At 45.0% G+C, this 21633-nt stretch overlaps 1 long non-coding RNA gene across 1 annotated transcript; it reads left to right on the top strand.

Annotated features, from left to right (window-relative positions):
* Positions 1-13158: 13158 nt before the first annotated feature.
* On the top strand, positions 13159-13956 carry LOC103639529 (uncharacterized). The gene is made up of 3 exons (XR_002266748.1): positions 13159-13276; positions 13350-13637; positions 13737-13956. It is a non-coding gene; the product is annotated as an uncharacterized lncRNA (long non-coding RNA).
* Positions 13957-21633: the final 7677 nt, after the last annotated feature.

The raw sequence follows: 21633 nt of genomic DNA, 5'->3' as shown, positions 1-21633 counted from the left end.
AGCCACAAACTTGATTATAGAGGTGTTAGTGAAATCAAGTGGCTATTGAACATGCTCGTGCGAACAAGACAATCACAAGAAGCAACACACGAGACACGCGATTTTTATCCCGTGGTTCGGCCAAGTAACACTTGCCTACTTCCACGTTGTGGCGTCCCAATGGACGAGGGTTGCACTCAACCCCTTTCAAGTGATCCAATGATCAACTTGAATACCACAGTATTTTCCTTTAGAGTATCTTTCCCGGTTGCGAGAAATCTCCACAATTTGAAGTCTCTCGCCCTTACAATAGAGATCACAAAGAAGCACAAGAGTAAGTGAGGGAAAGCAACGCACACAAGACTCAAGTTCGCAGCAAAATCTCGCACACACGTGAAGAGGTGAGCACACAACACAGCGCGAAGGTTTACAACTCGAAAGTGCTCAAATCTCAAGACCTATGATCAGAATGCGTGAGTTCAGAGTCTATTTGCCTTAGGATGTTTCTTGTAAGCTTGGTTGGCTCCTCCATGCGTCTAGGAGTCTCTTTTATAGCCCCAAGGCAGCTAGGAGCCGTTGGAGACCAACTTGGAAGGCAATTCCTGCCTTCTATCGAGTGGTGCACCGGACAGTCTGGTGCACCACCGGACAACCACTTTCATGTCTGGTGCGCGATTTCCTTCCATATCGGGCGCATCCGACTGTTGCTCCTCGGGGCTGGTTGGCGCACCGGACAGTCCGGTGTGCCCAACCGACCGTTGCTACAGGCCTCGTGTCGCCCGCGGATTGCGCAGCCGACCGTTGGCCGCGAGCGCCTTTGGCTCACCGGACAGTCCGGTGAATTTTAGCCGTACGCCTCGGTCATTTTCCCAAGAGCAGCCACTTCACCGTCGGCCAGCTTGGGGCACCGGACACTGTCCGGTGTGCCAGGCCCGAACTGGTGTTGGCTGAACTTTGCCAACTTTTCTCCAATTTAAATCTTCTTTTCTCGGTACTGTTTCTAGCACTTAGATAACCATGTTAGTACATAAAACAATTCACTAAGTCTAGAAACATACCTTTATCTTTGATTTGCACCTCTCACTTATTTAGCACATAAGACCTTCATCAATATGTGTTGGACATTTGGTCACCAAAACATTATAGAAATGACCCAAGGGCAATTTTCTCTTTCAGAAAGAGAAGAAGAGCTTCACATAGATTTTCCCCATCTTTTCTCTAGTTCTTTTCTAAGTCTCGAGGACGAGATTCTTGTTAAGGGGGTAGAATTTGTAATACCCACTTTGTAAGAAAAATCTAAAAGGAGAAATTATATTCCTTATATACATGTGTGCCATCTCTATTTATCATTTCATGTGAACACCTCGTTTAAAAACAAAGGATTAATAAAAGTCATTAAAATTGTGCATCATGTTGAGGCTTTATGTTGTGTGCATTTTGTGACAACAATGTAAAAATAAATAAATAAATATGTTAATACCCAAATTAGAATTTAAATCCTAAAGGATAATTCTAGAATTGAAACAAGAGAAGAAAATACTTACAGATAAGATCAAATAAATATAAAATAATCCAATCAAGTTCCTATTGGTATTTGAAATTATACAGTTGATTTAAGTATGAACTTCACACTTATAAATTCAAATTTGGGATTTAAATTCGAAATTAAAAGAGAAAGAGGGGAAAAGGGAAAATATAAAAGAGAAATGAATGAAACACCTAACTAGACCAGTTGCACCCATTTCGACCCACCAGAAACGAACACAGCACAGCCAAGAACAGCGGGCGGCGCTGACATGTGGGCCATCCAGGTTAGTCATGCCCGCGTCTTCCTCCTCTCCGTTACACCGACCCGTGGGGCCTAGCTGCCTGTTGCACCCACCTCGCGTGTGCTCCCCTTACTCCCCCTAGCACGTGGGCCCACTTCGTCAGATCCTCCTCCCAACAGCATCTCCGAGCATGGCAGCCACGTTCCGAGATCTTCTCCACGGGCGGCTATCCGCCCATAAAAGCTCTCGTGCCGCGCTTCCTGAGACCCGTTCTTTCCCCTGCTACTCTCTCGCACGAGCTCATCTACAGCAGACCCAAATCGCCGTCGCCTGCGCCATCCAAGACAGCGAGAGACCGCCGCCGCGACTGTCCCTCTCTACGCCGTGAGATCTCGACCCAATAGTGTACGAGGGTAACCAAAGGAGCTGCGCGGAGAGATTTCGTGGCTTCTCCGCGCGTGTGATTCACTGGACGCCCTGGAATTGCTTGCCGTACCTCACTGCTGCGGCCAAACCCGCCCTGCGCCGTGAACGGTGACCTTGCTGCCGTGAAACAAGGTAAATTACCTCCCTAGTGCATTCGCCATGTCCTTCACAACATTTAGCATTGCTCAATTTTAGGCTCGGGGGAAGGGGCTGGCCGGATTTTACCCTCGCCGGCGATCTAGTCGCCGTGGGAGCCATGCTCCGTCGCCGGGGCGCGCTCGGGTTGGGGAGAGACGCAGGGCCGTTGATCTGCGGGGTAACGGTCGGATTAGAAGATGAGATCCGTGCCATCCGATCGGGATTGAAGGGCGTGGATTAGATCAGAAGATAATGTGTCGTCCAATTAAATCGTACTCGTGGATATAAGATCCAATGGCTACAAGTGAATCAGATTAATTTAAATCTGGGCCATAGGTGATGGATCGGAGGGTCTGGATCAGGTACCGGTTCGGGATTTAATCTGCGCCATCCGATCTAATCGGACGGCTCTGGAGTAGCGTGCGATCTGCCCGCTGGCCATTTTACAAATGAGTCCTTGCGAAATTGTGTATCCAACCCGCGGTCCACTCAACACTTAGCCTGAGTCTTGGTACAAATTGCGCTAGAGCCCTTGCATTTTCCAGAAATTGATGCCCAGTCCAGAGCCCATTTAAATTGAATAAATGAATTAGAAAATGAATATTTAATATATAAACAATTGCTAGAACTTGTAAAATTCATAGAAAATTCATTTTTAGTCCAAATTACTCCATTCCAATTTCTAAAATTTTGTATATTATTGTCTATCACCTAGAGTCTCTGTTTTGACATGAAAACAGTAAGAAAACTAATTCCTCACTTAATCCTATTTTAAGCACATAAAACCTTTGGAAATTCATATCTTAAAATATATAACTCCAAAATTTATGATTCATGTTCCTAGGATTTTATTTTAATGTGTAGATTATTATTATGTATTTTGTTTACATGTTTGGTGTGATGTTAATTTTCTCTATATACTGTGCTTGTTTGTATTGGCGAGTAGAAGAGCCTGTGACCGAGGATCCTGGTGCCCAGCAGATAGAAGTAGCTGAGCAGGAGCTCATTGAAGGCAAGTTGTGCCCTTGACCACTTTTGTTACCCAATAATGTTCTATAATCATTTACCATGCATAGGCTTAATTTTTATGGGACCCGATAGGTCACCCTAGATTGTTTATCTCTTTACCTTGTTATCCCTGAATCACTTGGATAGTTTTGCTATTGCTTTACATGGTTTTGGGATAATATTTCATTATATCCATGTTCCAGTTATTTTGTTATTCTATCTATGTTCATGTTAAGATCATTAATGTTAATTGGAACATGGAGCTTAACTTGAGAAACACGTGCCACCACAAGGGTAGTATGGGATGCCCTTGGTGACTAATTAGGAAAGCTAGTGGAAGACTACCTTACCCGAAAGGGGCAAGGACAGTAGGGGAGTTGCATGCAGGGAGGTTCTCGGGGTGATTTTACTGTGACGGCGGTCAGATGGGGGATTCTTGCAAGTGCTCTTTCCATAAACTGTAGCGGGTTTTCAGAAGCTAGTGGAACTTTGTAAAGGCCTCGTAGTGTTGCCCTGCCTTGCTTCCTTGGTAGAGGTGTATAGGAGTCGCGATCCCTTGGCAGATGTGTAACATGACTTGTGGGTACTGGATACAACCTCTGCAGAGTGTAAAACTGGTATACTAGTCGAGCTCACGGTCATGAGCAGCTCAGGACTCTCGCATGATTAATTTATGGAACTTAAATTCAATTTATCATTTGCATTGCATGGGATTATGTGTTAATTTTGTTCTATTACTTTTATTAAGGTTTGGTATTTACTTACATTTAGTAACTGCTAATAAAATTTTGACCAACTAATTAAAAGCAATGCTTAGCTTTAACCCCAGTTGTTGATTAGCCTTACACATCACATGGACTCCCACCTTTGGTGAGTTCATGCCCACTGGTTTCCCCACAACTTGTTGAGCTATGATCATGTGTGAGCTCACCCTTGCTGTCTCACACCCCCCACAGGAGAAGAACATGTGGTTCAGGAGGAGCCAAACAATGAGAAGTTCGATCTGATTTAGGTGGCATTTCCCAGTTGACTTATTGGCGCCAAGGATGATTCTTAGTTCGTTTTATATTTATCTTTTATTTTGTAATAAGACTTCCGCTATGTAATAAATACTCTGATGTTATTGTGACATTATCTCTATACACTCTGTTATTGTATATGTTGTCTTCTTGGCGCATGTATGAGATGCACCCGTCTTTGTTCCTTAAAGTCCGGGTGTGACACATTATATCTCTCTGTTTGGTGTGATGTTAATTTCCCTGTATTATGTTTGATTGTATTGTTTCGAGTAGACGAGCAAGTGATCGAGGACCCCGGTACCCAGCAGGTGGAAATTACTGAGCAGGAGCTCATTAAAGGTAAAGTTGTGCCCTTGACCACTTTTATTTACCCAATAATGTTCTCTATAATCGTTTTGGCATGCATAGGCTTAATTTTAATGGGACCCAATAGGTCACCCTAGTTTGGTCATCTTTACACCTGGTTTACCCCTGAACTTTTGGGTAGTCTTTGCTATTGCTATATGTGGTTTAGGCGTTGAGATAACTATTACACATGGTCATACTTTATTATTATTGTTATATTTTGTTCATGCTAAGATTATTATGTTAATTGGAACATGAAGCTTAACTTGAGAAACACGTGCCACCACAAGGGTGGAATGGGACGCCCTTGGCTGACTAATTAGGAAAGCTAGTGGAGGTCTACCTTACCCGAAAGGGGCAAGGGCACTAGGGGAGTTGTTGGTGTAGGGAGGTTCTTGGGTTGATTTTGCTGCGATGGCGGTCAGATGGGGGATTCCTGCATTGCGCTCCCTAGAAACTGTAGCAGATTTTCTGAAGCTAGTGGAACTTTGTAAATGTCTTGTACTGTTACCCTGCCTCATCTCCTCGACAGAGATAAATGGGACTTCTAGACCCCTTGGCAACCGGGTGACATGAATTGTGGGTAAAGGGTACAACCTCTGCAGAGTGTAAAACTAGTATACTAGCCATGCTCGCGGTCATGAGCAACTCAGGACTCTCGCGTGATTAATTTATGGAATTAAATTCAATTTGTCATTTGCATCGCATTGCATTGTGGTTTTATTATTAATTTTGATATTTATTTACATTTAGTAACTGCTAGTAAAACTTGACCAACTTATTAAAAGCAATGCTTAACTTTAACCCTTATTTGTTGATCAACCTTACACTTTATATGAGCTCCTGCCTTTAGTGAGTTTATACACATTATTCCCCACAACTTGTTGAGCTATGATCTTTTTTAAGATCACCCTTGCGATATATAAACCCCCACAGGAGAAGAACAGGTGGTCTAGGAACAGCCTTACAATGAAGAGTACGAGCTTTTATCCATATAATTCCAAACCACCTCTTTTTCTCTCATTTTGATCAAAAACCAACCTTTCCTCAACTTTCAGTTTAGCCATAGAATTCTTCTTTCTATATCTCGCACGTTGCTGAAAATAGGATGTGTTTGCATCGCCATCTTTTATCCATCTCAACCGAGACCTTAATCTCACCATTGTTCTTTCCAAGGATACCAGGCCCAGCACATGACACTTCAATTTTCTTCGTAGCCAATCCTCATGTGAAGAGAGCGCTCTAGAGTGTCGTGCGAACTCAAGTTGGTGCAGGATCTCCCTTGCAAATTAATATTATTTTTGTCCTCAATTCTGTAAATCAGATTAAAGTCTCCACCTACCACCCATGGGCCTGCACAAGCCTGACGGACATCATGCAACTCCTGCAAAAACTGAATCTTCAGCACATCCACTTGACGACCATAAACTCCTGTGAACCACCAAGGGGAGCCCCTCATCATGGTCAAACCTCACATAAACTGAGAACCTGTCAACTCGCATACCTAAATTCTTGCAAGATCTTCCCTTCCAAGCAACAAGAACACCACCTCGAGTGCCAATAGCTGGAAGGACTGCAAACTCATCAAAATCAATTCCGAGGGTGGACAGAACCATCCACCTAGTGTATGTTTGGTTTAAGGTCAAAGTAGGATGAGTCGGGGGTGCCACCGTCCTCTCGAATTTTTGGATCACACCGTTCCCAAAAATTAATCCAGTGTTCACCTCGCCTCCACTTAACTCTCAACCAAACACTATAGAAAACGTGGCCGCCTCATTCCATCCATCTTTGTACATTCAATCAAACGCACCACTAGATATCTCTTCTTTCTTAGTCTCTTGGAGACAAACTATGTCAGGCCGCAAGGCAGCCACCAGACTACAAACAGAATCACGACGAGACTTGTTATTAAGACACGTTCCATATCAGAATTTTTGAAAATTCTGCCTTGTGTTGAATCTGAATCTCTTAGCCTAGCATTTCATGTTCCCCTGCCATGCAAAGGCGACGAATGAGCTGAATCTGAATCTGCCTTGTGTTGGATGATGGAGCAGCGGCACCCTTTTTCATCTTCAACCTAATGCTTCGACGCGGCTCAAAGTCTGGTGGCACAACGCCTCCGGCAAGGTACAGGTTGTGGCAGCAGGCCGTCAACAGGTTTTGACAATTTGGCGATGAAGCTAGCGATCGAAGAGCTGGATTCAGGCACTGCAGGACCACATGGGGAAAACATCTCACCAACAGCCCCCTGAACCACGGCCTGTCCATCAACCGCCTTCGAGAGTAGAACAGAGGCAACTACGACGAGCTTTGAGTAGAACCAGCCGTCAGCAACTCAGAATTCGCCGTCAGCAACCCAGAATTCGTCGTCGTCAACGAAGGCAGCGAACTCCCCACTGCAACAAGGGTGCCATCAGAGGCCCCCTTTCTCCTGGCTGCAATCAAGAGGCGACGAAACTAGGCCGCGAGTTGACGCACCATCATCAAAACTGGGCCCAAAATTTGATGTGGGACAAGAGACTTCTGCTTCTGAGGCAGCAGTACCCACCTCTAGGCCAATGGGAGCACCATTTATGGGCTCGACCCCTGACGGAGGCAGATCAACCGGCCCAATGGAAATCTCGTTGTCTACTGGCCCACAGATACCGTTTGAATCTAGGCCCAGGGGAGCATCAATATCAGTCCTGCAGTAATTGTTTGATGATACGCGCGCCAAATCTGTAATTGATGGCGACTCCTCGGGCCTGTTTGGTTTAGCTTTTTTCTGACCAGCTTTTCTGAGAATCTGGCTGTGGGGAGAATCTGGTTGTGTAGAGAATCTAAGTATTACTAGGATTACGTGCGGAGGAAAATAAAGGTGTCCATAAGACTCAGGATCTAGAAAGTAACGGATTCCTACTATTGTAACGACTCAACCGATTATGTGTTTATATTGATTTTGAATGTTTTTTACCCAAACGAATTTTATAGAAGCTGACTGAAAAGCTGAGCGTTTGGCAGTCCGCAGCAGCTTTTGGTGGCCAGAAGCTCCAAAAAGCTAAAACAAACAGGGGCCTCATAGGAGAAGCCGAGACGTTATGGGGTACCAATGCTGCTCCTGCTGCTGGCAACAGTCCCATGGACGAAGTTGATGTTCAAGAATTTGTCCTGATGCTATGGTATGTTGGTTTCAGCTGCCAAAACGGCTATGAGCTTGTCCCTGCACGCAACTGATGCCACCAACCGTGAAAAGGAGCTCATGAAAGCATGCACAGAGACCCTGAGCTGGAGGCTACAATCGTCGGGAATGCCGAGATCACAGCGCGAGCGCCTCGCCTCACTCAACTGAAGAAGGGGAAGAAGCCTGCAAAACAGAATATGTCGATGTACTTACTCCCTCAATGCGCCACCGCTTGTCTCCGTTAAGGCCTTCTTTGGTTATTCTTATCCCCTTAGATTGGATGGGATTAAAAAAATGTATGAAAGATTTTGACTTGTTTAGGATTGAAATCTATTTTCCACAGTGACGAAGTTTTTAGCTCCTCACCAACTAATTTATCATGGCGAAGGAATCTTGTTGGAAACAATCGCGGAACCGGTTATTATCACGTATTGTTAGCATTGCCTTGACCCAAGATCAAGATGAGTTTAGATGGAACCTCAACCCAAATACAGTTCTATGTAAAATCTCATTATCTAGCCTTGATTCAGAATGATGTCCCGAACTTAAACAAAGATTGTGGAAGCTTAAAACTCTACTAAAAATTAAGATCTTTTTTGATATTTACGCCGAGAAATAGTCTTGACAAAGGATAACTTGGCCAAGAGAAATTGGTAGGGCAGTGACATTTATTGCTTTTGTCACAAAGATGAAACAATTCTCTACTACTAATTATGTTGATAGTGTAGGCGTCCAACACATGCATGGTGCACGTTCTGCCAAACCCGCATACGCCGCGCGCGATCCGCCCGCTTCCTCCTACCCGCGCCCGCAGCATTTGCCGCCGATGGCAGCCGCCGCGCTCCTTCCATCCTCGCGAGGCCGAGCGTGCATCCCGCGGCCGCTAAATCCGTGCTAAATCCGCGCCGCGCGGCTTCCTCCTCCCCGCGCCCGCAACATTTGCCGCCGATGGAAGGAGCCGGATCCCACATGCGCGCCTTCCATCCTCGCGAGGCCGCTAAATCCGTGCCACAACCGCGCCGCGCGGCTTCCTCCTCCCTGCGCCCGCAACTTTTGCCGGCGATGGAAGGAGCCGGATCCCACATGCGCGCCTTCCATCCTCGCGAGGACGCAAAATCTGTGCCAAATCCGCGCCGCGCGGCTTCCTCCTCCCCGCGCACGCAACATTTGTCGCCGATGGAAGGAGCCGGATCCCACAGGCGCGCATTCCATCCTCGCGAGGACGAGCGTCCATCCCGCAGCCGCCAAATCCGAGCCAAATCCGCCCCAAATTCGTCGCCTCCCTTCGGCACCGAGAGGGGAACGCTCTTCAATCTCATCCATCGCCGCCTCCCTTTCCTTCAACGGTGCCGGAGATGGAGTCCGCGCCAAATCCGCCATTCAATCTTCACCGTCTCCCTTCCTTACGCCGCGAGGTGAACGGGATCCCCTACCATCGAGAAACCCCTACCCATCCTCCATACACGCCACCATAAACCATATATATCAAGGCCACCAAACTGGAGTTCCTCTCCTTGCGGCAAATCCTCCACGCGTTTGTAAGTTCTGGGAGTGAATCAAGCGCAACAAGGATTGCGAGCTGCTGGTGGGTACTGGACGACGCAACAAGGCACTGGTCGGCGCAACAAGTGACGCCCAGACTGGAGTTCCTCTCCTTCCAAGCCAGGATTGTGGTCGGCGCAACAAGGCACTGGTCGGCGCTACTAATATGGTATGGGAATTTCCCTCACGCCCTGCATTCTTCTGTAATTACTGTTATTAGTCCCAGAACACACCACATGAATACACAATTTTCTGTCCATTTTCTTAGTCACTCTCGAGGATTCTTAAATTACTGCTATAGAAGGTATGTGTTTAACAGATATGAAGTGTTGTTTTGAAAGAGCATGGAACAACAAAGAAAAAGAAAAATAAAAAAAGAAAGCACAAAGTCTGAACTTATGAACTTCTGAACTTCTGAAACCTACATATTATTCTAAAATTTCTATTAAGTCTGCAGTCACTTTTGAAAGCACAAAAAAAGTCTGAACTTTCTATTAAGTCTGTAGTCACTTCTTAAAGTCTGAACTTCTGAAAGCACAAAAAAAAGAAACCTACATATTATTCTAAATTGTGAAATTTATGTTTAGTCTGAACTTCTATAATTCTGAAAGTCTACAGTCACCTGAACATTGGCTGAAGTCTGCAGCCACCTATGGTGTAAATAGCTATTTTTGAGAATATTAGTTCAGTTCTCACTAGCTGATGGGCAGAGGTTTGATCTATGGTGTAAATAGCTATTTTCTCTTGTTTATTTGCGTAGTTGTGATATCTTTCTGCCCATTTTCTGTGTGATTCAGGGCCAAGAAAGATATATATTATCACAAACCTCGAGCACAATTTTACATAATAGTAGTAGAGATTGTCTTCTGACTAACTCCTACACTGAAAGTCTGTACACTGAAATTCAATTCTATGCCTTCATCTCTATGCCTGAAAGGTTGACTTAGTTGAGTTAGTTGGCTAGAATACACATGCACACTGAAAGTCTGTACACTGAAAGGTTGACTTAGACAACTCTATGCATTCATCTGTACACTGAAAGTCTAATTCAATTCGTAATTTTGTACTGTTAGGTCCCAGAAAATTTAATTTTGCACTGATTTCATAATCCTTCACGCTCACAGCTGCGCACGCGTGTGATATTGCTCCCTATTCATCACTTTGTAAATGCATGTAAATGCACTGATTTGTCATTCATTCCCAATTGAAACCTTCTGCAGGCACCACACACACATTTAGCTAAGAAAACAGGTGGTGTGTGCCTATAGGTAGAGCTATGTGTGAAATTCATTTAAATCCAAGATAACAAGCTGATGATGCTCCATTTTCAATTTATTCTGTTTATGAATCAATTATTTGTGGCAAGTAGCCAAACAACAATGTTTTATATTCTATTGTTCTCAACCTGTGTTATGTGTGTAATTCATTTAAATACATGAACAAGCTTCTGCATCATTAACTGTGCATCCAGTTTTAGTTCCAAACCATGAAGCTGAAACAATTTGCTTCTTCATGTGGTTGGTGCAAGGTTATTCTTCACTGCGACGGCAACGCCAACAGCGAACTTGGAGGTGTTGCGGCTCTGCACACCCCTTGGTTAGCCTTACTCAACCTCTGCATCCCCTCTTGCTTGCTTATTCCAGCTTATTCACGAATTTAAATTTAGTAACTCAAATTTATTTTGCTTATTCTTCATATGCTCATTAGTACTTATTTATTTTGCTTGATTTGTTAATGAAATAAAACCAAAATTTGCTTGATTTCTTCATATGCTCAGTTTGGTTACAAACTTGATGCAATATGTACAGAAAATGAGGTAGTTAGAATATGGTTAGGCACTGATATGGTTAGGCACTGAAATCTGTTTTTTGCCAAAACTCAATGACAACTGAAATCTGATTTGAGTTGAACAACTGCATTTTCCTGTTAAAGAAATACAATGTTCTTATGTATGTCGAGGATAGATTCTTATGTCTTGTTCTTATGTTTTCCCTAATATGTATAACTTTTATATGACATATGTTAATCTATGAAGAATATCTAATCTGGAATTTTATGTGAGGGCCTGAGGTGAAGTCTCCTATGTAGGTAATTATATTTTCTTCACTATTTCAGTTCTTCTAGCAGTTGAACTTTGCTAATTGAAGCTGCAAAATTAACTTCGACAGCAACAAGGTGAGTGAACGCTTCATGTTTATTTTTTTAATTGATGTGATTTTTTTCTTCGGATTACACAATAAACAACTGAAATCAGATTTTATGCACCACTGAATATCAATTGCCATGCTTTTCTGCCCATAATAGAGGATGAGAACTGCTGTTACCCGTCATGTAAAAGAGCAAGTATCCTCGACAGACATAAGCGAACAGCAGTTCTCATCCTTCTTCCGATTTTTTATTGCTTGAAGGTGATCTGTTTTTTGCCAATACATAATTAAACTGAAATCTGATTTCAGTTGAACAACTGCATTTTCCTGTTAAAGAAATACAATGTTCTTATGTATGTCGAGGCAGTTAACAGTTGTTTTTTGTGTTAAGTAATACATTGTTAAGTTTATGTGTATTGGGGTTTTTTGTGTTGGGGGTATAAAGTTTATATGCATTCTTCCGGTATATATCGGTTGATGCTAATTCGTAGAAAAAATGATAGTGGGGAGGCTTGGATGGTACTATACTTTGAATTCGGTGCACTTGCATCCGTTCACAGTTCTCTTTGTGATCTGCTTCTCTTCATGTTCTTTTGCGAATATACCATTCAACACAAAGGCAAACACCCTTAAGTGCTTCTCTTAATGTGCTTTTCCAATTACATCAGTTGCTCTGTGAGACAACCACTCACTTTGAATTTCTCAACAAACATGAAACAAGTTATTCTTACCCATTGATGAACACATATATATAACAACCTAGGGAGACTGAATGCATAAGCTCGCTTGACGACATGATGACTGATTAGATTAAATGGCTTTATAAAGTAAACGAAATGATAAATGATCAAGTTGCATATGCCAACATCACATTTTTTAATTTAAATTTTGTTAAAGGCTAGAAGGTTTTGATGGAACCGGTCGTATTGAACCGAGAAAGAGACGCAGCGGACCGCATAAAACGGATGCCTATGTAAGTTATTACATAAATATATTTACACAGAATTTGTCTATCAAAGAAATTACCGTTATTTAGTCGTATGTTTAATATAGCTACAGGTTGTTCGACGACCACCATGATGAAGATTTTTATGGGCTACCTCGGAAATACAGTATTGTCGCTCGGGTAGAAGTTAAATTCCCGATTGAACCACGTTATCATGATAGACAACATTTCATTTTATCTGACATCAATGTAAGCCAACAATTATTTAAGTTTCATTTACAAAGTTGCATGATCTTCATACCATTGCCTATACTCCTACTGAAATCCTACTGAAATACTATTAGGGAGCCAAGATCGAAGCCATAACATATGTGTCCGTGACAGTTAAACATTTCAACAATTTGCTCCATGAAAAGCATGTTTACAATATGCATAACGTAAAGTTTGGTCTTCATCCGGGTGAATTTAATTTTCGACATCTAAATGGTCCCATGGAATTGTATTTCAACCAACAAACTATCGTGGAGCCATACACATTTCCAATTCAAATGCCGCCATTCCCAAAACATATATTCTTCAACCTTGATGATATTGCTGAGTTGCCAAACAGGAGTTTAGTCGGTAAGAATATATTGATCTTGGCTTGATATATTCCATTGATCGTTTACACAAAATTTAGTATTAATCCATTTATAAATTGTTATTTTTGTAGACATTATGGCTATTGTAGTCCACATGGATACAATTCATCGCACAATGTGGGGCCCTTTCAGAAAGATTGTTATAATGGATGCTAGGTATATTCCATTAATTGTATATGTCAAATATATATATATTACTAACCAATTCTTACCAAATTGAATGTCGTAGGGGGTCTTTACATATCATTAAAGTTTGGGGTGACCTACTAAACAAAAATGCACTCCGTTGGGCGTTGGCTAAGGAGGATTATGGCATAATAATTGGGACTATGTTTAGGCGGTTCAGAAAACAAGGTACAACATGTCTTTACGCCTTGCAAACACATCTGTCACTAAGTTTTGCTTTATAATGATTCGTAACATAAATTTAAATGTGTAATTCTAGAGTTCCTCGAGTCTTCGGATCATACCGCAATACACTTCAATCCATTCCATCACAACACCCACTATTTTGGACGTAAGTATACTCTTAAAAATTAGTTACATTTAAATCGTGATTGTTCTCATTAAATCATGAACTTCGTGTAGATGTGATTAATTGTGCCATTCATTGCAGCAATTCAAAAAGCTTTGGTGGCGCGGAACAACCGTCAGTTTGCTGTTACATTTCTTGAAGAGCAAAGGCGTAGATAGATTCTACAATTTCACAAAGAGCAATAATTGGAACTATGTTTAGGCCTAGATAGATTCTACAATGATAGAATACATGTCGTACTGTTATTGATCAACCAAGAGCAACATGAGGCTGAATTGTAATACCTATGACATGGGTTTAATAAGAGATAGTTTGTGAATTTTTTTTGTTCCCATGATTAATAAATATTTTGTGTGAAAAATTGAAATCCCGTAATAATCTGTATGGGTTACAATTATTTATATAATGCAAACAAACTCTAAATATGTATTTTGTCTAACATGCGTGCAATTCCTGAAAAATAATATGAACAAAATTAATGCATTTTGTTGGACAGGCCTGATCACCTCAAAATTTAATGAATACAAAGTGTGGATGTTAGTGGGAGCCTTTGCAAGTTCGAAATTTCCTTCTTTAAATAGAACGTTACCCTCAGAAAGTCCTCCACCTCAGAACTAGATGTTAATCAACTCAAAATAACAAACTCAGAAAAATGGTTGAATTTCTATCAGGCACTCAAAAGGCAGTTAACAGTTTGCTCAAATGAAAACAAAACAAAAAGTTATATAATTTGTATATATATGGACATTTTGAAGTATGAACATTTCAGCAAAAATGCACTTATGATAAGCTAACTGGGATATAGATTTGCACAAGTATTTGTTTTGTTTTCATTTGAGCTAACTGGAATCTGAAATGGAGTACAGATTAGTTTCCGTAACACAGAAACAGAGCATATGAAGGTGGATTCAACTAGCAGATTGTGATGCCACTAAAATTAGAATGGTAGTGTGAACAAGAAATCAGACCTACACTGCAAGGGCATATGCATCAAGTATCTCCAACAAATATTTTTGAACAGCCAAGCAACGAACAGATAATAATTATCAATTAGTGCTATCAACATGCAAGCATTCATGTTTATAACAGTCACAACTACATAAAGATAGAATTTCGTATAAAGAAGAGAAAATTTACTGTTGCCTATATACATGAAAGAACCAAAGTTAAATAAAAGGGTTCATGTGATGCATCAATTAAAAAAATCATATAGTTTCATTTACCTCCTCCTCCTCTTCTTCCCATGATTCTTTTACATCATCTTCTTCAACATCTTCATGAGCCCACTGATTTTTAAGTGGCTCGGCTTTCACAACAGGCACAACTGGCTGGAATTCTTCAGAATCTGAAATGCAATATAGATTAGTTTCCATAACACAGAAACAGAGCATATGAAGGTGCCATAAGAAACCAACACCAGAATTTGACCATGACCCTATAACGGAACGGATATCACCACAGCTCACACACAAATGACCTCGAATCAAAATCCTAGAACATCGAGTGCGCCTAGGATCCGCGGGCTCCTCAAGTGTTACTTGGAACTCCATAGATGACAACAGCTAGAGTATAGTGTACAATTATATCATGAACTTGAAGTCACAAACAATTATTGCTGAGCTTTGTTTTCATAACAAACTTAACACAACTTTTTTTTGTTCTTTTCTGCTACACACCCGTACACCACAAACATGTTATTAGCATAAATTTGTCTGCATAAGCATCCCCTAAATCCATCTAAGAAACATCTGAAATAGAACAGTCATCTGGATTTTCACTTACAACATCCAATACATCATCATCATGGTGTATAATTAGTTTCCTTTTGTGGAAGTTATCAGTTTGCAAACATGATGAAGGAATGATTATTGGCGGGGGCACGGTGATGCTTGGTGGACGCCCTCGCTGTGTCCTTAATGTGTAGTAGAGATATATTGAACTAAATTGTGGTTGTACACAGAGTAAATGTGTGAAAACTTAACTAAGCCATTCCACTATCCATAATAGGGGTCTTTATGGAGAACGGAGAACCAACAGAAACATATCAGATGGAACTTAGTGATGGTCGCACACCATTGACAAACATCTCAAACACCATTACTATAGGTAAAGGTAATTACACTTGTGTCGATTAACGTTTATATCGTAGTATGTAGGGGAACGCTAATACACAAGGTTATATTGTAGCTGATGAAAATGGATCAAAATCGCTTGGACCAAATGTTGATGCTAAGGAACGTAAGAGGCAAAGGGAAAGGGAAAGATATGCCGCGATGACCGTTGAACAAAAAAACGATAAAAGTAGAAAGCGTCGTGAAGTAATCCATCTTGGTCCAGGTATATGATCATTGTAACAATTATTTTAACATATCCTCTTGTGGATTAGTGAATATCTATTAATCTTATTTTTTGGTTTTCACTGTGTTTCACAGTTAGTCTTTCAGATGGCTGTGGCACAATTGATTTCACAAACTTTGCAACACAAGGTATTGTGGGTATACCAGTCGCAATTTTTTGTAGCCATGAAAATCATTTTGTAGCCATGAAAGTCATTTTGCCACTGTTGATTTGGCAGTTCCAAATAATAACACTTCACCGACCAATAATTTTATCGAACGAGAAAGGCAAAGGCATAGAGAACGACGTGCAAAAATGTCAGTAGACCAAAGGAACGAGTTGAATAAGAAACGACGTGAGGCGCGACAACAAAACAAGGGACAACATATGATGTCCACTGTGTCAGGAGGTGATGAAACACGTCAAATTTAAATTAGTTTTCTGTGCATAAACCTACACTTAGAAAGTAATGTGTTCAATGTTTTTAGACGGAGACGAAAAAATAAATGTGAATCAAGATGATGATAGCGATTGGTTGCATAGGAATGAGACATTCAAGGCCGACGATGTTTTCACAACGAGAGACCTTCTGACACCAGGTACATGACTTTTCACTCAACTAAATTTGTAAAACAGCTGATTTCAGGCGGTTTAACGTATACATGCCTTATTCCAGGCGGTGTGCATGAAACGGTTGGTAACACGTCTAACCATAATTTGGAAAAGGCCGCCTACTTTAGAGAGCGGTACAAAAACTTAACTCCCGCCGAGAGGGAGTTTAGGCGTGAACGCCTTAGGTTGTACAATAGTACACCAAAGCGGAAAGGGTCAAAGATAGAGTACATACGAAAACGTAGAGCACTGTTGGCTGACACATTGAGTCATGAGTCCATCGCCATGGAGTCCCCAACATATACCCCTAAGGTTGTACACCCTACAACAGATGCCATTGAACCTGATGGATCCGCAGTTACCCCCTGCGACTGGGTTATCCCTGAAATCGCCAGTAACCCGTTCCTGCCAGCTTCAACACAGACTGAGGATGCCAATTCACTGCATATGTCTACTGGACCACTAAGACGTAAACAACATGTGCCACATGGTGAAAGACAATCTATCTTAGCCCGTCGAAACCGGCAATTTGAAGCATCCATTTCAAGGAACATGGCTACTGCGACTGATGATACCATCAATGACGCTGGGGAAGGGGATGATTGGACACAACCCCATATTACTGCAACGATCAACAACAATGGTAATATACTATCATTGTTTTCAAGTCAGATGAGTTGTCGGTCATTTTGGCTGACCGACTTGGACGATAGCGTGTAGTCCGACTAAACGTGTGTTTCCATCAGTACAATGTAGGAGTCAATGCCATGGTGCTATCGTGGCAACAAATGAGAGTGCAAGTATGACCGAACAAGGAAGTGGGGTTGATCATACCCAGTCGAAGCCAAGGGTCATTTCCAATGGTAATTGTTAATAATCTTTATTCGGGCTACATATTTTCCCTGCCCTGTTATCACGAATGCACATGTATTTTATGTGGCTTGTATTTTCACGTTCCAGTTGATGACGATGACGGTGTCGTATTTGAAGACGACGCTGATGAGAACGAGGGATACCTATTCGCTGGGCAATGTACTAATTTCAATCTTTGTATGATACTAATGCTTATATAAATACATATGTCTTACTCATTGTTTCCAAAAAAATATCAGATGAGGATACCGATGAGGATATAGAGGTCGATGGTAGTCAAGATGAATCGACTGCCACTGATGTTCCTGACCCGTACGACAAGGTGTACACAACATCCCTGAAGAAACACATATGCTCAAGACTGTTCCCAACTGCGATTATTGCACCGCGAAGAAGTTTGAGTATGAGACACCTGGTTTTTGTTGTCGTGGTGGGAAGGTTGAGCTAGCCCCACTGGAGACCCCTCCCCAACTCAAGAGGTTGTGGGATAGTGCAGACTCTGATGCTAGGCACTTTCGTGATAACATTAGGTTTTTAATGGCCATTTCTCTTTCACTTCCCTATACTGTTGCCTCGATAGTATGACAACTAATGTAAGGGATTCTGGTATATACACGTTCCGAGCACAGGGCATGATGTATCACAATATCAAGTCATTTGGTAGGGATGGTGGGGCAGAGCATAAACACCTTAATCTTTACTTTTATGATGATGATCCCACTCTCGAGCAACGGTACCGTAAGTGTCGCGAAGAGCATCAACAGAAAGACAAAGAGGTTATTCGACAGATAGTCGACATACTACGTGGAAACCCGTACTCCGAGCACCTTAGGACCATGGGTCACGTTGAGAACCTTGATGACTATCGTATCGCGTTGAACCTAGACCAGACGTTGAACCAGAAGACATATAACACACCTCTCACTTCGGAGGTGGCCGCTGTCTGGATCGAAGGGAGCGAAGGGTGAGGCCAGTTCAGCAAGAGTGTTATGCTCCATGGGAAGGACAGTTCAAGCCACTGCATCCGCTCATACCATGGATGCTACGATGCACTATCATATCCATTGTTCTTCCCTAGAGGCGAACTTGGCTGGCACGCAAATATCCCAAAGGTTGGAGTATCCATGGACGAAGTGGATGCATACCGTGCGACACATAGGGCAAGTAATGCAAATGATGAAGATGCGGGTTAGTTGTTTGTTTATATTTTGAAATATTTGCGCATTATTAACTATCTTTTCATCATCACTCACTTTATAATCCTTGCGTATGCAGAATCTCCTAGCCATTTATGTGTGTCTGTACGTGACTACTTGTCGGGGACCATAATTAGGGGTACCCTCAAGGCTCCTAATTCTCAGCTGGTAACCCCCATCAGCATAAAGCTGCAAAGGCCTGATGGGTGCGATTAAGTCAGGGATCGGTCCATACGAGGGACTCAATCACGCCTCGCCCGAGCCTAGCCTCGGACAAGGGCAGCCGACCCCAGAGGATCTCCGTCTCGCCCGAGGCCCCCCTCCAACGGCGAATGTGTTCCCGGCTCGCCCGAGGCCCTGTCTTCGCTAAGAAGCAACCCTGACCAAATCGCCGCGTCGACTGACCAAGTCGCAGGAGCATTTAATGCAAAGGTGGCCTGACACCTTTATCCTGACGCGCGCCCCCCAGCCGGCAGAGCCGAAGTGACCGCCGTCACTTCGCCGCTCCACTGACCGGCCTGACAGAAGGACAGCGCCGCCTGCGCCACTCCGATTGCGATGCCACTTGACAGAGTGAGACTGACAGGCAGTCAGGCCCTGCCGAAGGCACCATAGGAAGCTCCGCTCCGCCCGACCCAGGGCTCGGACTCGGGCTCAGTCCCGGAAGACGGCGAACTCCGCCCGACCCAGGGCTTGGACTCGGGCTAAGTCCTGGAAGACGGCGAACTCCGCCCGACCCAGGGCTCGGACTCGGGCTAAGTCCCAGAAGACGACGATCTCCGCTCCGCCCGACCCAGGGCTCGGACTCGGGCTAAGTCCCGGAAGACAGCGAACTCCGCCCGACCCAGGGCTCGGACTCGGGCTAAGTCCCAGAAGACGACGATCTCCGCCTCGCCCGACCCAGGGCTCGGACTTGGGCTTGGCCCCAGAAGACGACGATCTCTGCCTCGCCCGACCCAGGGCTCGGACTTGGGCTCGGCCCCAGAAGACGACGAACTCCGCTTCGCCCGACCCCAGGGCTCGGACTCCACCCCGGCATCAGCCAACGATCTCCGCCTCACCCATACCTGGGGCTCGGACCCGACCTCGGCCACGGAAGACAGACTCGACCTCGGCTTCGGAGGAGCTTCCACATCGCCCAACCTAGGGCGCAGACCAGCCACGTCAACAGGAGGCGCCATCATCACCCTACCCCGAGCTGACTCGGGCCGCAGGGAACAAGACCGGCATCCCATCTGGCTCGCTCCGCCAGATAGGCAATGATGGCGCCCTGCATACTCTGTGACGACGGCGGCTCTCAGCCCCCTTACGGAAGCAAGAGGACGTCAGCAAGGATTCAACCGCTCCGACAGCTGTCCCTCCGCAAGGCTCCATCGCTCCTCCGACGGCCACGACATCACACCAGCTGGGTGCCAAAGTCTCTTCGGCTGCCACAACGACATGTACTTAGGGCGCTAGCTCTCCTCTGCTAGACACGTAGCACTCTGCTACACCCCCCATTGTACACCTGGATCCTCTCCTTACGCCTATAAAAGGAAGGACCAGGGCCCTCTTAGAGAGGGTTGGCCGCGCGGGGATGAGGTACGCGCTCGCTTGAAGCCGCTCGCTCCCTCTCCCGCGTGGACGCTTGTAACCCCCTACTGCAAGCGCACCCGACCTGGGCGCGGGACGAACACGAAGGCTGCGGGATTCCCACCTCTCTCACGCCGATCTCCGGCCGCCTCGCTCTCCCCCCTTCGCGCTCGGCCTCGCGCTCGACCCATCTGGGCTGGGGCACGCGGCGACATTCACTCGTCAGCTCAGGGACCCCCCGGTCTCGGAACGCGGACAGTTGGCGCGCCAGGTAGGGGCCTGCTGCGTGTTGACGAACAGCTTCCCGTCAAGCTCCAGATGGGCAGTCTCCAGCAACCTCTCCAACCCGGGACGGTGCTCCGTTTCGGGAACCTTGAGTTCATCTCCCTCGACGGCAGCTACGACATGATACTCCTTCCACCGCCGTGCGACAACGACAATGGCGGCCGACAGCCCGCCCGCCGGCGGCGGAATCGACGATGTCTTCCCCGCATGGTGGAAGAACAACATTCGAGCTCACCCCGTCCTCTCCCCCGCCGACGGAGGAGGAGGCGGGGCAACCAAGGCCAAGCAGGAGGCAGCGCCTCGTCGGCTGTCGAGCAAGTCGACGGCCCCAGTGCCCCAACGGGGGGCGCGTCAGGCATCGACCTCGCGTTTGAGGCGAAGGCGAGCGCCGTCTCCCCGCGACACGCCAATCTCGAGCAAGCGGACGACGCCAGCACGCTCGCGAAAGGCTTGCTGGACGTCACCCTCGTACCCGAGACGACAGTGCAGTCAGTCCCCGACGCGACCTCATCGCCGCCCGTCGACCAGAAGGTACCGACCGATTCCCATCCCACGTCTTTCGGATTCAGCCTCGACCCGCCTAGCGGCTTCGCTTTGGCGGGTGCTCTCGTAGAGGCAAGTCCAAACCCTCTGGGGTTTCGTACGCGGTCACCTTGGGACCGGCTGACGGACGTCTCGACCTACGGGCCCTCTGGGTCCGAGGAAGACGACGAGCCTTGCATCTGTTGGGATTTCTCTGGACTTGGCAACCCCAGTGCCATGCAGGACTTCATGACCGCATGCGACTGCTGCCTTTCCGACTGTTCCGACGGTAGCCGTAGCCTCGGCGACGAGGACTACGGCCCAAGTCGCGAATGCTTCCACGTCGATCTGGGGGGTCCCTCCGAAGGCAACCATCTCGGCATGCCGGAGGACGGTGATCTCCCTAGGCCGGTGCCTCGCGTTGACATCCCACGGGAGCTAGCTGTGGTCCCCGTTCAGGTGGGGGGCCATGACCCACAGCTTGAGCAAATCCGCGGGGTGCAGGCCAGGCCCGACGAGGGAGCAGGAGCGCTTGAGCCGATCCGCCGGGACGTCGGGCAGGCATGGGCGGGCCAACCCCC

Source organism: Zea mays, chromosome 1 (assembly GCF_902167145.1).
Source record: "Zea mays cultivar B73 chromosome 1, Zm-B73-REFERENCE-NAM-5.0, whole genome shotgun sequence".
Lineage (NCBI taxonomy): Eukaryota > Viridiplantae > Streptophyta > Magnoliopsida > Poales > Poaceae > Zea > Zea mays.
The sequence above is the reverse complement of the archived record's forward strand: the minus strand, read 5'-3'. Positions and strand labels throughout refer to the sequence as shown.